Genomic DNA, 15021 nt, shown 5'->3' on the forward strand with positions numbered 1-15021 from the left:
ACGACATCTGTATCTTTGGGGTAAATACCCAGGAGTGCAATGGCAGGGTCATAGGGAAGCTCTATTTTTAATTTCTTGAGGAATCTCCACACTGTTCTCCAAAGAGGCTGCACCAACCTGCATTCCCACCAGCAAGGGGTTTAAGCAGTGCCACACACACACACACACATTTGTAGTCCTTGCACCTTTTTAAAGGAGCCCACATTTTGAAAGCTACAGTTGGTGAGGGCTTTACTAGCTCAGGTGAGTTTTGAAAAGCACGAAATCCCAGTACTGCAATCCACCTGTTCAGGGCTGAATTGCATCTCCCTAAAAATTCCTATATTGAAGTTCTAATCCCTGTAACTCAGGATGTGACCTTATTTGGAGATAGAGTCATCGCTGACGTGAGCAAGTTTAAATGAGGTCATGAGAGCAGGCTCTAAACCAGTGAAACTGGTATCCTAAGAAGAGGAAATTTGCACAGAGATCTGCAGAGAGGAAAGAATTTAGGAAGACACACAGGGAGAAGATGGCTGTCCACACGCCAAGGAAAGAGGCATGGGACAGAGCCTTCCCTCCAAGCCCTCAGAAGGAACCAACACTGCTGGCACCTTGATTTTGGACTTCTAGCCTCCACAACTGTGAGACAATAAATTTTTGTTGCTTAAGCCACTCAGTTGGGTTTGTTGCAACTGCCCTAGCAGCCTAGTTCACCATCTAGATCAATGTAAGCAGGTATGGTATCTTGGCAGCTGCTGCTCTGACCCTCTCCTGCCCAGGCTCTCATGTTCTCTCCCCGACCCCTACTCCATCATTAACTGAAAGAATGGAAGAATGAATATTTGCTTCAATCAGAGTCCTGTTCCTGGTGGATTAAGAAATATTTTACAGGGACGCCTGGGTGGCTCAGTTGGTTAAGCAGCTGCCTTCGGCTCAGGTCATGATCCCAGCGTCCTGGGATCGAGTCCCACATCGGGTTCCTTGCTCTGCAGGGAGCCTGCTTCTCCCTCTGACTCTGCCTTCCACTCTGTCTGCCTGTGCTTGCTCTCACTCTCTCTCTCTCTCTTACAAATAAATAAATAAAATCTTTTAAAAAAAAAAAAAGAAATATTTTACAAAAGAGGACACATTTAAGCTGACTTTTTCAACCCCCAAAACAACTATATATTTCCCCTATTCTCTCTAATACTTCCTTTATCAAATACAGCTTTAGGGGACATGAAAATAGGTTCTAACCTTTGCCCCACCCAAGGAGTTCAGAAAAACACATCGATTTACCCCAAGATGGGAAGAACTTAGAGGTACTGCTGCAGCTGCACAACATAAATGAATTCAAATCGTTTCACTCGCTGTGAAAAGATTTTTAGAAATCTGTTTCTGGGATGTCTGCATGTATATGCACTGAAAACACTGGGAAGGGTACATTAAAAATAATTCCTCGGGGCGCCTGGGTGTCTCAGTGGGTTAAAGCCTCTGCCTTCGGCTCAGGTCATGATTCCAGGGTCCTGGGATCGAGTCCCCCATCAGGCTCTCTGCTCAGCAGGGAGTCTGATTCCTTCTCTCTCTCTGCCTCTCTGCCTACTTGTGATCTCTGTCTGTCAAATAAATAAATAAATAAAATTTTTAAAAAAAAATTCCTCTTGATGGTCTGAGAGGAGTCTGAAACTCATTTTTCATTTATACACTTTATGACTCGAAGTTTTTAACTTTTGTATTTACTATTTTTTCAATAATAATAACAATAAATATATCTATTATTCTTTCAACAATAAAATGGATCATTTTAAAGAAATAATGTCAAAAATAAATAAATAAATAAATAAATAAATAGAGTCCAAGAAAAGGAAGTAGCATTTAAAAAGTACCTAGAATATACCAAACACTTTGCTATGCACTTTTTGTATCTTTATCTCATTTATCCTGTAGCAGGTATTTTTGCCCATTGTATGAATGAGGAAATGAGACTTGGGCAGGTATTACTCTAAACAGAAGTTCTCCGGTTATGGAAATTTGAATAACATTGGGTTACATAAAGGTTATAGTTTTCTTCAACTCTAGAATTTCCTAGAGGCTTTATTTTTTTTTTTTTTTAAGATTTTGTTTATTTATTTCAGAGTGAGAGAGAGAGAATGAACACAAGCATGAGCAGGGGGTGGGTAGGGAGAAACAAACTCCTCACTGAGCCAGGAACCTGACACAGGACTTGATTCCAGGACGCTAGAACTATGACCTGAGCTGAAGGCAGACTCCCAACTGAGTGAGCCATCCAGGAGCCCCTGTGAGAGCCTGTAATATGCTCACGTACATGGTGAATTGTTGAAATCCCAGTGTTGACCACAGAATCCCCTTCTCAAGAATTTTGCAGAGATAGCAATCTTTCAGAATGTGCTTTGGAGACCCTGCCATGCATGATTATCTGCAGAAAGTTCTTAGTTGAGCAGAGTGACTAAAGGAACTGATCATGGTGCCCATGTCTGCCACATGGTGATGGTATTTTTCCCTTGCTGTATTTCAAATATTTTGAAGGGATTGCAGTCTGGTGACTGAAAAAAACTGACTTTGGTGGTTCTCAGACATTTTCTCTTCCTTACTCAAAGGAAGTGCTAGAATCCTGAGATGTTATTATGGCTGTAGCTTCTTAGTACTTTTATATTTTCGTTTATATGCCAACTATCCAGCTAGGAACTTGAGAAATTTATGGAATAGAAGAAATTCCTAGGAACAGATATTTAGATGTTGACATTCATATAAGGGCGTGAATTTCTATTGGTTATAAACAAATATATAGACATCAATTTTATACCCATACACATATATCAAGATCACAAAAAGGAACAGGAAAAGGAAAAGATCTAAACAGGGAATAATTCATTTGTCATTTGTTCTACTCCATGCAGACACTGTGCTAGGTGCTGAGGATGACAGAGTGAACAAGAGAGGCAAGTCCCGGCCCTCACACAGCTTATACTCAAGAATACCTGAATTTGTACTGACAATGTCTCATTTGCTCAGTGACCCTGGACCAGCCACATAAGCATCTGAACCTCCATTTCTTCATATTTTAAACAACCTAGCTAAGGCCTTCCCTTCCTGAAAAATTCAGCCCTAAAGTCATTAGTTCAAGAGGAATAAGGCAGTGTCTATAGTGGGGGTAGAGATGAGCAATAGACCAGAGCAGATGTCACAGCCCAATAGGGGAAAGCAAATGGTGTAGGAAAGCCCATAATGAGATGTCAGATTCCAAGAAGAGTGAATGAGGCATCCATGTGATGGCTCACAACCAAGGGGTGAGGAATACCTTCTGGCAAGAGAGCCAATTGTGGGAAATCAAAGCCAGAGCAGGGAGAGGAGGGCATTCCTTTAGAGACCAAGAAGGGTCCCAGGGCATCTGCATGCATGGGCTGGTTGGTGTGAGAATTCAGAGGCACCGTTAAGTGAGGAGGGTAACCACATGGAGTTGCAACCTATAATAAGGAGCAGACCCCAAGCAAAGAAAGAAGAGTGTCCACATATAGGTAGGGTGGGGCTGAAGATCAGAGATTAGTTACATACAGGATGATAAATCAAATAGGTAAAACATATAAGAATAATGAGAGCCAAGTTCCTTACTAAGGGAGTTACTAATTTGGAAAGAAACAAAGCTTGAATTCCATAAGAATTTCAAAAAAGGGGGCACCTGGGTGGCTCAGTCATTAAGTGTTTGCCTTCGGCTCAGGTCATGATCCCAGCGTCTGGGGATCGAGACCTGCATCGGGCTCCTTTCTCAGGGGGGAAGCCTGCTTCTCCTTCTCCCACTCCCCCTGCTTGTGTTTCTTCTCTCATGGTCTCTCTCTCTGTCAATTAAATAAATAAAATCTTAAAAAAAAAAAAAAGAATTTCAAAACAGGTCATCAGAAACATGGAGAAAGAAAAGCTACAGGGAGCTAATTCTGAAGGAAGCAGTATATTTTAAGGGAAATGGCTATCGGATAAATGCCTGAATATAGTCATGAACTTCTTATCCAAAAGAGGAAAACTGATGACAGCAACAAAGTCAAGTGTTTCAAGGGAAAGAAGGGGTGTGATATTACTTCTTATTTCTAATTTTGAGCTAAATAACTTTGTTGTGACTTAAAAAAATAGAAACTTACAGTGTTGGCTTGGAAATGGATATATGTATCAATACAAACTCTTGGTTTTCTCTATATATTAATAATAATATCTATTTAAATATATATTTGATAAATACATTTTACATAAAAATAAATAGATGCAAAACTGTGTATATACACAAATGTATATGTGTGCCTGTTTGATATATATCATACATTAACATACATATATTCTCTAGTTCTGGCCTCCATTGGCTTTGAAACTGTGACATCCCATTAATCTTAAGTACACATATTGTACACCTGAAAAAATATAATATTGTGTGTTAACCGTAGTAGAATTAAAATTTTTAAAAACAGGGAACAAAAGAAGCTAGAATTCTTCCTTTAGAAAGAGAACAAAAGCTACTGATCTGGTTTGGTTTTCCTTCCTTTCCCATCAGTGAATAGAAGCAGCAGTGAGTGATTCAGATGTATGTAGCTGATAACATGCTCACAGCTAGTGCTCAAGTGTTTGGAACAGGGCAGTTGTGCGGTAGTCTTTGGATCTAGGCCAGCTCCTGGGGCATATTACACATTGTGAGCAGTCTGCTCTTTGGAATGAGGGTATCTCAGTCAGCCAGGGGAGGGAGGCATGTTAGGCAACCATTACAGCACTTACTCCAGCAAGCCAAGCACCAAGCCCTCAGTGGCAGAACAGCAGTCTTTCCCTAGGTATATCAGAACCTGTTGGTTCTAGATTAACACATCGTGAGAGCTCCCCACCTCCACTTGGGTACTCTCTGTGTGAGTGATAGCCCCATCTCCCCTCTCTGGGACTCTGGAAATAATTAGAAATACAGCAAGGGGATGGGAATGCCAACACTGAAGGCCTAAGTTTCTCATTCCACATGAGAATTGGATAAAACTGAATATCAAGGAAACAGTCAACAAAACGAAAAGGCAACCTATGAAATGGGAGAGTATATTTGCAAATGACACTACAGATAAAGGGCTAGTATCAAAGGTCTATAAAGATATTCTCAAATTCAACACCCCAAAAACAAATAATCCAGTCAAGAAATGGGCAGAAGACATGAACAGACATTTCTCTGAACACATACAAATGGCCAACAGACACATAAAAAAATGCTCCACATCACTTGTCATCAGGGAAATACGAATCAAAACAAGAATGAGATACCACCTCACACCAGTTAGAATGGCTAAAACTAAAAAACAGGGAACAACAAATATTGATGAGGATGTGGAGAAAGGGGAACCCTCTTACACTGTTGGTTGGGAGCACAAGCTGGTGCAGCCACTCTGAAAAACAGTATGATAATTCCTCAAGATGTTAAGAATAGAGCTACCCTATGCCCCCGAAATTGAACTACTATACCAAAGATACAGATGTAGTAAAAAGAAGGGGCACACGCATCCCAATGCTCATAGCAGCAATGTCCACAAGAGCCAAATGTGGAAGAAGCCGAGATGCCCTTCAACAGATGAATGGATAAGGAAGATATGGTTCAGGTATACAATGGAGTATCACTCAGCCATCAGAAAGGATGAATACTTAATGATTTACATCAACATGGATGGAACTGGAGCATATTATGCTGAGTGAAATAAGTCAATCAGAGAAAGACAATAATCATATGGTTTCACTTATATGTGGAATATAAGGAATAGTGCAGACAACATATGGGAAGGGAGGGAAAACTGAATGAGGAGAAATCAGAGGGGAAGACAAACCATGAGAGACTCTTGACTCCGGGAAACAAACTGAGGGTTGCGGAAAGGGAGGTGGTTGAAGGGAAGGGTAACCAGGCGATGGGCATTAAGAAGGGCACACGATGTGATGGGCACTGGGTGTTACACACAACTAATGAATCACTGAACACTACATCAAAAACTAATGACATACCACTATATGTCAGGTAATTGAATTCAAAGTTTTAAAAAAACACACACTAGAATCAAGTGTCTAGGTCCATTTTCTCTTGCCCCCAAAGTGAGGCAGCTTTCTTCCAATATCTCTGGCAATTTGAACATCAAAATAATGTTCTAAGATTATAACCCATTAAATAAGATAGGAAATTACTGAATCTGAAAGTCTGGGGGTTGGGCTAGCAATCTGTGTTTTAATTAGTCCTCCAACTTGATGCCCACTTAAGTTTATAATCACTGCTCAGTGGTAATTTTCCCAAAGAAAGAGAATCAAGATTGCAGTAAACTAGCAAATGACTGGAGATTAAATGGCCTGTTTGTGTCCTAGAACATTCCTTTGTTAATGTTAATGTTAGTGTTTCCATAAACATTGCCAGATTTTCAGATAAGCTTGCCCAAATTCACAAGGAGCCTATATTTCTGTCATCCGTGAAACCACTGAAATTCTTCATTTTATGAAAATGAAATTCTTCATTTTATCTTATTTATTTAACAGATTCTTAATGACTTTATACCCAGAAGCACCAAGAAATTCTGAAATCTCTTTTCTTTCCTTACCATCTGGACTGTGACCCCAACAGAGAGTTAATTACACAGAAACCTGCTTACCTTACCTCCCGTGACACTAATGACAAAGGCCAATCTCAACTTCCCCACCTTTTATTCCTTAGAGAGGAGCCTAAGTTTCTCCACTGGAAAACTTCCCAATGGCATTTGCCACCCCTTCGTTAGTGAAAACTCTGAGCCACTGCTAACAGAGAAACCCTCAAGCTCACCTGTTTTTATCTATACAACCTTACCCACCTCTGTTCCTACGTGGTGGTCAATGGAGGGTGGGGAGAAAGTTATCAAGAAAGCTTTCCTGGGCCAAGAGGAAGTCACCAGCTTACCAACCTTTCTTTGTGCCTTTCCACTCTCCTCTCCTCTAGATGCCTTTGTTCTTCAGGTGCCTCCTATGCTCTCCAGACCCAGGTGTTCTAGATCCTGAGGCTCTATAAGGTCTTGAGGGCTGATTGCTCCATAGAGGAAAAATTAGCAATCATTTTGTGGAAGTAATTCACTTAACACTAGCTGAAGTTTGGTGCCTTTGAAACTAAAATATGTATCCATAGAAGATTCTGGACTCCAATTAATGTAACTCTGAATTAACCTTTCTGTGCTTCAGAAGATGAAAGAAAAGGAATCCCCAAATTCTCTTTGAATTTGAAGTTTACTTCTGCATCTTGCTCCAAAGAATTTCAATTCCCCTCTTCATCTCTTCTGACTAGTTTCCTTATCCTTCTCCCATTTTCTCCTCTTTTATTCCTTACCTTCCATATCCCCCAAATCTGAGCTGATAGTCACAGGTGTGTGTTTAAGATTGAAAGAGGAGAGAATCGGTCAGTTATGAGTCGGTTGAGACGCATAGTGTAGGAAATAGTTTAATTTTCTTCTTTCCTTTCCAAAAAGCCTCCTTCAGATGAAAGGCAGACCCCAAATTTACAGTAAATAGAAAAGAGCCTCAAGCCAAAAAACACTAGTCCCATGTGAACAGCAGTCCTTCTGAAAATAGTAATAAGAAATCATAAGATTATCTGAGGTGAGATGACTTGGTATTTTCGATGTCCTGCATAAAATCCCACTATTTTTTTTAAAAGATTTTATTTACTTATTTGAGAGTAAGAGGGAGAAGCAGAAGGGTGGAGGTGGAGGGAGAAAATGAAGCAGACTCCCTGCTGAGCAGGGAGGCAGACATGGGACTCAATTCCAGGACCTTGCGATCATGACCTAAGCCAAAAGCAGACACTTAACTGACAGAGACACTCTGGTGCCCACATCCCACTATTTTTATCTTGACAAGATAGTATTCTGGACCCTAAAGGTCTCCATTTAGTATAATAATTTTTATTATTAACATTTAACTAATGATTATTAATTATTAAATTATATGACCTAAATATCCTTTTTTTTCTGGAGAACTCTGAATATTACAGGAGTCACTTTGCAACAGGAACACACATTTTCCAGATAAGAGCCATAATCCCCAGAAAGCTTAATAATAGTATTTGATACTCAAGGAGTTTGTGGTCTAGTTAGAGAACCGGCATATATATATGTTAAAGCACATCAAAGTTAACAATGCAGAAGTCACTACTTGGTAAATGATTTATTCCATGAGTGTTTACTCTACATTCCAACCTGAGGAATATTGGAATGAATGCCAAAAAGACCAGTTAAGGAAATTGCCAACCTGTGTGGGGCCATAAAACAGCATAAAGGTATTAACCAAGCCAAGTTATCAGCAAGTTTCTCAATAAGGTGACTATATTTTATAGCTCGTGATACAACTTGGGAGAGATAATATTTTCATCCCTGGCATTTGCCATGTTATGTTCAGCATACATTTTTCCAGTTCAAATATATGCCTTATTTTGAAGTCTAAAACATTACGCTTAAAACTGATGTTAAGCTTAAGCGCAAGTTAAGGGCATAGTTTTTTAATTTTAAAGTTTTTAAAAATTAAGATTTTAAAATATTACCCAAACTCTACCTCTAACATTGTGGTCTGACTTGTTCTTTTAGGATGTGAACCTGGTACTTCGTCTTACATGTTGTGTGGCCATGCTCTGCCACTAGAGGGTAGCATCATTGTTAGTGTCTTTTCTGCTGTTTATTATACAGGATATTCAGTATTTAGCTGTTCATCCAGTCTAATCCTCAGTGTGATTCTCTTTGGAAGTGAGGCCTTTGGAGGTAATCAGATAATCAGAGAGGGGCCCTCATGCTGGTATTAATTCCCTTTTAAGGAAGGTACCAGAGGGAGACCATCTCTCTCTCCACATGAGGAAACAAGACAGTCTGCAAACCAGGAAGGCCTTTACTAATTTTCAGAAGAACTAGTGTTCACATGGGACTCATGCTTTTTGGCTGAGGCTCTTTTTTACTTACCGTAAATTTTGGGTCTGCATTTCACTTGAGTGAGGCTTTTTGGAAAGGAAAGTAGACAAACTATTTCCTACACTATGCCTCTCAACCAACCCATAACTGACCAGTTCTCTCCTCTTTCAATCTTAACCACACACCTGTTGGTACCTTGATCTTGGACTTCCCACCCTCTAGAACTGTCAGAAATAAATGTTTGTTGTTCACACTACACTATGGTGCCCTGTGACAGCAGCCTACACTGACTAAGACGATGTCTGACCAGATATTTGAACAGAAGCAGTGTGGGGAGCAGGGATGGGGGAATATGGGTCTTTAAAATGAAGCAGGTCCTTCCAAGAAGGAATCGAGTTATTCACTATGTGGTAGTATCCCCTTTAAAGTAGAAAGATCTCCAATTTTTGGTGTCAGAAGACTTGTATTCCATCATGGGCTCAGCAACGAATCGACTGCACAATCTTGGACAAATCACTAACTCTCTGGTCTCCGAGTCCTCACCTATAGGCAACCTTTTAAGACCTATTTTCTCTAAATAGTATCTTCCTTTGATTTTTCTCTCTTTATTTTGTTCCTATAGCTCACTTTCCAAAGCTACAAGTTAAACAGGATTCCTTAGGAGTTACAGTAGAGACAAAAGAAATATGGTTGCTGCTGGTGGGCCGGGCCAGGCTGGAAGTAGGAGAGCAGGCTAGGGCTACCAGGTGCCCTGATCCCACCGCGTCACAGCGCGAGATCCAGTCAGTGGTGGTCATACTGGTTGCCCAGTGTGGATACCAGATGGGCTGCTGCTTCTGGGGTCTGGGACTAAGGGAGCATGTCAAAGCCAACCAGAAAGGAATTTATAATGAGGCAATAACCAGCATCTTCAGAAATGTGGATGCCAGAGAGGCTGGTAATGGTGGTAGTATTTCTAAGGGGAAACTTTGTTCTTTGAAAGTGCCAGCTGTCTTGATTGACATGGAGGAAGGGGTAGGAAGTGAAATTCTGCCGGGCCCATTGAGAGATGTATTTGACAGCAAGCAGCTCAAGATATTTCTGGCTCACGGAATAACCAGGCTGTGGGTCACAAAGTTTTTGGCAGTCTCTATGAAGAATGGATTTTAGAGAAATTCAAAAGTTGGTGGAGCTCTGTGATTGTTTGCAGTATGTTTTACTAGACAGTCCATGGGAAGAAGAACAGGATCTGGATTTGGCACATTTCTCTTAAAAGTGCTTGAGGGTGAATTCCCAGAACTACAGTTTCATGACTTCAGTTTATCCTTCTCGAGAGGATGAAATCATAACTTTCCCTTATAACAGGATCTTGACAATGAAGGGACTTAATGAGCATGCAGACTATGTGTTGCCCACTGACAACTAATCTTTATTTGACATCATTACATTAGCAAGATTGACCTCATGGTGAATTCTGGAAAGCTGGGTACAACAATAAAGCCAAAGAGTCTGGTTACTTCAAGTGCCAGGGCTTTTTGAAAAGTGGAACCAGAAGTGCTTAGATGCAATGACCATTACTGTGGCAAATTTGCTGCTGAACTTAAGTTCTGCAAGGCTTGAAGGGTCCCTTAATATGGACCTAAAAGAAATCAGCAGGAACTTAGTACCTTTTCCTTAAGTGCCTTATCTTGTGTCAAGCCTAACACCTCTATATACACTGGCAGATATTAACATTCCCACTGGAAGGCTCAATCAGATGTTTTCAGATGCCTTTAGTAAAGATCACCAACTCATCAGGCTACCTCCATAGTCTCTACCTTGCCCGTGCCTTTATGGTGAGAGGAAATGGACCAGTTTCAGGTCTTCACAGACATATGGACCATTAAAACCTTCTGTATGGTTTGTCTCCTGGAATCAAGAAGGCTGGAAAACCAGACTGTGTTTGGGACCTCCTGTGAGCCATGCCCATTATTAGCTCCAGCAAATAACCCATGCATGAAGCTTACCTTCATGGAACTGACAAATTCATGAGGTTCCACAAGAGCAAAGCTCATCCCCACCCAATGGAAGGGATGGAGGAAAGCTGCTTCGTGGAAGCTGTTCATGCCTGTGGAAGGCTTACCTAGACTAAACATAGCTGTGTGAAAAAGAATCCCCAGAAATACAACTTTCACTTTTCTTAATTTCACATTGGGTTTTTTTCTTTTTGTTTTTGTTTTGTTTTGTTTTGGCCACCTTACCTTTCTGTTTCAGAACTCTTGTGGTTCAGAATGCACAATTTATAATTTTCCTGTTAGAAAGCATTTTTATCTTAAAAAGAGTAGTAGTTTCCATTTCATCACAATCTGTTGATGATACCAGCGTGTGAAATTAGTGAAGTCCTTGTACTTGAACTTCAAACATTTGTCTTCAGAAAATTCCCTTTTCTCAAGTTGAGAAAACCAAGTCGTTCAACATGTTACTTTATTTATAGTCTCCTAGTCAGGTATTTATGCAATGGTAATCATGTCTTCAATAAAAACCTTGTATGGGTATATTTTTTATATTTATTTATAATAACTTTTTTCTTTTTTCTCTTTTAAGATTCTATTTATTTGACAGAGAGAGACAAGCAAGAGAGGGAACACAAGTGGGGGGAGTAGGAGGGAGAGGGAGAGGCAGGCTTCCCGTCAAGCAGGGAGCCCAGTGCAGGGCTTGATCCCAGGACCTTGAGATCATGACCTGAGCCGAAGGCAGACACTTAACTACTGAGCCACCCAGGGACCCCATTGATTTTTTTTTTTTCATAATCTATTTAAATTCTGATTCTTTGAAAGCAAGCATGAGCGGTAGAACACAATATAAATACTTTTGTGTAATACCTTCTAACTTTTCAGGGATAGGTTTTATTACAACTGTTAGGGAGATCTTGTTTCTCCTTTGGGTACCCACTTGTTTGCTCTCAAAAGAATCACAATTTATATTTATTTTAACAGGCATGCATATTAAATTATCTTTAAATATAATGCTTTTTTATTAAACCAGTTGATTTTATAATAATGTCCATGTTGTTAAACATGTACACAAAAAGAAGTATGATTGTCCTCAGGGATTGTAAAATACTGAGAAGGAAGAAGTTATGTGTAAAGATAACTACAGCTGGGACACCTGAGTGGCTTGGCCAGCTAAGTGTCTGCCTTCAGCTCAGGTCATGATCCCAGGAACCTGAGATGGAGTCCCACATCAGGAACCCTGCTCAGTGGAGAGCCAGCTTCTCCAGACTCTGCTGCTCCCCCTGTTTGTGCACTCGCTCGCTCTCTCGCTCACTCTCTGTCAAATAAATAAATAAAATCGTTTTGTTTTTTTTTTAAAAAAAGGTCACTACAGGACTGGATGGAAGATGATCTGAAGTCACTCTGGACTTAGTACTACGGGAGTTCACGGGCAGAGAAGAGTGGGATAAAGCAGTCGAAAAGAAAAGTTTGGGGGACGCCTGGGTGGCTCAGTGGGTTAAGCAGCTGCCTTCAGCTCAGGTCATGATCCCAGCGTCCTGGGATCGAGTCCCGCATCGGGCTCCTTGCTCAGCAGGGAGCCTGCTTCTCCCTCTGCCTCTGCCTGCCATTCTGTCTGCCTGTGCTCGCTCTCTCTCCCTCTCTCTCTGACAAATAAATAAAATCTTTAAAAAAAAGAAAAGTTTTGGACTCAGCCTTAAAGAATCTCCAGAAGTCGGCTGCAAGGAGCCAGGAAGGTAGGGTAGTTAATAAAACATGGATACGGAAATTAAACATATTTGGGGAACAGAAAACAAGTCAGCCTGATGGGCCCAAGGGTTTTGTTGGATAGTATGACAGCATAACTGCATAGTGAATTAAGCTCAAGAGAAATGATTTTATTTGAACATGATGCTAATTAACTTGGACCTGATCTGAGAGGCAAAGGACCCCGGGGCAGTTTCCCATCAGAGGAGAGAGCTCCATTTTAAATTGCTAAGCAACTTGTGTCTATATGTTTTGGAAAATGTATGTATTTTAGCTTAAGACAGAAATCCTAAAATAGGGACTGTTTGCATTTCATCCCAAATTTCTTACTTAACTTCTTAATCCTCCCCTAGGACATCTGAAAACAGGCAGAACAGCCCATGTTCTTGAAGGTAACCAGGAAAAAGGTGTATTCTCAACGATTTAACATTTCCTGTTAGTCATAGTAATTCCTCCCACAACACATAGACACACTGCTCTAAGGCAGTGAAGGTTAAGATACACTGACATCTAATCTCAGAGCGGTTAGTTGGAATTGCCTTTAAAAGAAAGTGGCCTAGGGATGCCTGGGTGGCTCAGTTGGTTAAGCAGCTGCCTTCGGCTCAGGTCATGATCCCAGCGTCCTGGGATCGAGTCCCATGTCGGGCTCCTTGCTCTGCAGGGAGCCTGCTTCTCCCTCTGACTCTGCCTTCCACTGTCTGTGCTTGCTCTCGCTTGCTCTCTCTCTGACAAATAAATAAATAAAATCTTTAAAAAAAAAAAAAAGTGGCCTAGAATTCATTAGACTATCACCTTAATATACGTAAAAATTGAGGAGTCATAACCAATAGGAAATATATATTTTTTTAAAAGTGCAGGATAACATCAAGTTCAGAAAGTCTTTATACTTAGAAGGAAATATATTTAAATATCTTTAGAGCTAAAGCATAATGAAATTCCATCAAGTGGCATAACAGCATGGGTGAGAGTGGCAGATTTTCATGAGTAGGTGGAAAAGATGGATAATTTTCAGGATGACTCCAGCTCAGGATGGTTCCTTCCCTGTGCTTTAAAAGGCCAGGAGACAGCTTGTGTGGAGAATCTGGTAGAATGACCATAAATAACAGGATTCAGCATATGCTGTTTGGGCCACTGTCAAGAATCCTATTCCATTCAGAAACCAGGTTCGAGAGCTCAAGGAGTAGACTAGGTATTTCCCAACATTGCCTATCATAAATACATCACTTCCTTGGGATGCCTGGGTGGCTCTGTGGGTTAAAGCCTCTGCCTTCAGCTCACGTCATGATCCAAGGTCCTCCTCTCTCTCTGCCTGCCTCTCTGCCTACTTGTGACCTGTCAAATAAATAAATAAAATCTTTAAAAAAAAAAAAATCACTTCCTTAACAGTAAGCCTATCTTATCATGGAAAGTCTTAATATCAAGTACAGGAATTTAAGAGAATCAAACTCATAAAGATATTTGTGTTAAGAAACTGTACATGCATAGCATTTTAGGTATTTATAATTTTGAAAATAGTTTTATCCACGCTGATGAGTCTTGCAGGTCTAATTTATAAATGTTTAATTAACAGATTTAGGCTTGTGATTTTCACTAAGTTTACACACTATAGCAGAACATTTAAGAGAACTTATGCTTTGGGGCACCTGAGTGGTTCAGCCAGTTGGGCATTCAAGTCTTGATTTCAACTGAGGTCATGATCTCAGGGTCCTGAGACTTAACCCTGAATCGGGCTCCACACTGGGTGTGGGACCTGCTTAAGATTCTCTCTCCTTCTCCCTTTGCCTCTCCCCTTTCCCCCGCCAAAAAAAAATATTTTTTAAAAGACACTTATGTTTCACCACATTTATAAGCTTAACACATTAGATTTGCAGGAATAACAACTTGGGAAGATTTGTCAGTTAATTGAAGTTTCCTTCTTAAGAATAATATAAAAAATATTTAATTCATAGATACAATTTAAGATGTTTAAAGGGAAATCTAATTATCTAAATGTAAAATTGTGCCCTAACATCAAAATCTCCTTAAAATCAAGTGTTTAAATTTACAAGACTCAAAAATAGAATAGTATTTATAAATTGAACTCAAAATATAAAAATGATTAAGTTTTCCCATTTTCACTGGGTTAGTCTAGAAACCCTGTCACCCTTATCACTGCACATCTCTTGAAGTACCTCCTTAAGCTTAAAACAAAGATCTCTCTTCATTGCCATTTACATGGGGAAAATTCTTTTATTCTTTGCTTATCCTCAATTCTCTCAATCTTCTCTAGACTTCATTCACATTCAATAGAATATAGAATTTCTGAATCTGTTCTCCATGTGTACAAACTTTTCTTTCATAGCTTTTTTAATCTATTCACTTTTTGAATTTTAGGAGAATTCACACTTCTCAGCTTTTTTTTCCATTATCCCTTAGTCCTCCAG

General features: G+C 40.1%; 1 pseudogene; it reads left to right on the forward strand.

Moving 5' to 3' along the window:
• Positions 1–4562: 4562 nt before the first annotated feature.
• LOC132010583 (tubulin epsilon chain-like) lies at positions 4563–10987 on the forward strand (annotated as a pseudogene).
• Positions 10988–15021: the final 4034 nt, after the last annotated feature.

The sequence above is a fragment of the Mustela nigripes genome, chromosome 2 (assembly GCF_022355385.1).
Source record: "Mustela nigripes isolate SB6536 chromosome 2, MUSNIG.SB6536, whole genome shotgun sequence".
In the NCBI taxonomy this organism is placed as follows: Eukaryota; Metazoa; Chordata; class Mammalia; order Carnivora; family Mustelidae; genus Mustela; species Mustela nigripes.